At 31.0% G+C, this 797-nt stretch overlaps 1 non-coding gene across 1 annotated transcript; it reads left to right on the top strand.

Moving 5' to 3' along the window:
- The first annotated feature begins 203 nt into the window (after nt 1–203).
- Nucleotides 204–275, top strand: TRNAH-GUG (transfer RNA histidin (anticodon GUG)). Its single transcript has one exon. It is a non-coding gene; the product is annotated as a tRNA-His (tRNA).
- The last annotated feature ends 522 nt before the right edge of the window (nt 276–797 follow it).

Below are 797 nucleotides of genomic sequence, written 5' to 3'. Positions count from 1 at the left end.
TATGAATATTGAAAAACTAGAATGTGAATGATCCCTACATTAAGCACAATGCCTTCTCTATGTCTTCACTAGTGACTTTAAAATGGTTGCATTATTTAAAAGAGCAAGTAGTTTGACTTGAGGTAAATTAATACTCATCCTATCATTATAATATGCTTTGGATAAATATATATATTTTGTTTCGCCAGCTTCCCTCAACGAACGTGGCTGTAGTTTAGTGGTGAGAATTCCACGTTGTGGCCGTGGAGACCTGGGCTCGAATCCCAGCAGCCACAATCTTTAGATTATATCTAGAAAATCGTATTTTTTGCATAATTTTATTTGTTCCAAGGCTTGGCAATTCACAGCCAAGTAGAATTGAAAGTTATTACCTGAACTGTAAGAATTTTTAAGGGATGCTGATTTTTAGGTGAATTAACGCTGCACCGATATTTTCAATGAAAACTTTGACATTTGATCCTATTCGGTATTTATTTCATTAATACACTTCGACTGGTGTTATTTGATGTCAATCATGAAAGCATTTGTAACTTGGTTTACAACCTGGTTTTTTGTTATTTTTATTTTTGGTTGTAGTAATATGTAACAAAGGTCGTCTAAGCTCAAAATCAAAGATGATTTAATGGAATAAATTACCTAGTCTATAAGTATTATTTTACTTGCCTTTCATGAAGTGCAAAAGATATTTGTGTTTTATTATTTATGATCATACTAGATTGTTATTAAAAAAAGAGAAAATAGTCACCTAAACCATACTTTTATTTTATCATAGAAATGGTAACTCATTTCTATAAAAA

This window comes from Physcomitrium patens, chromosome 12 (genome assembly GCF_059467195.1).
Source record: "Physcomitrium patens ecotype Gransden chromosome 12, ASM5946719v1, whole genome shotgun sequence".
NCBI classification, from domain to species: Eukaryota; Viridiplantae; Streptophyta; class Bryopsida; order Funariales; family Funariaceae; genus Physcomitrium; species Physcomitrium patens.
The sequence above is the reverse complement of the archived record's forward strand: the minus strand, read 5'-3'. Positions and strand labels throughout refer to the sequence as shown.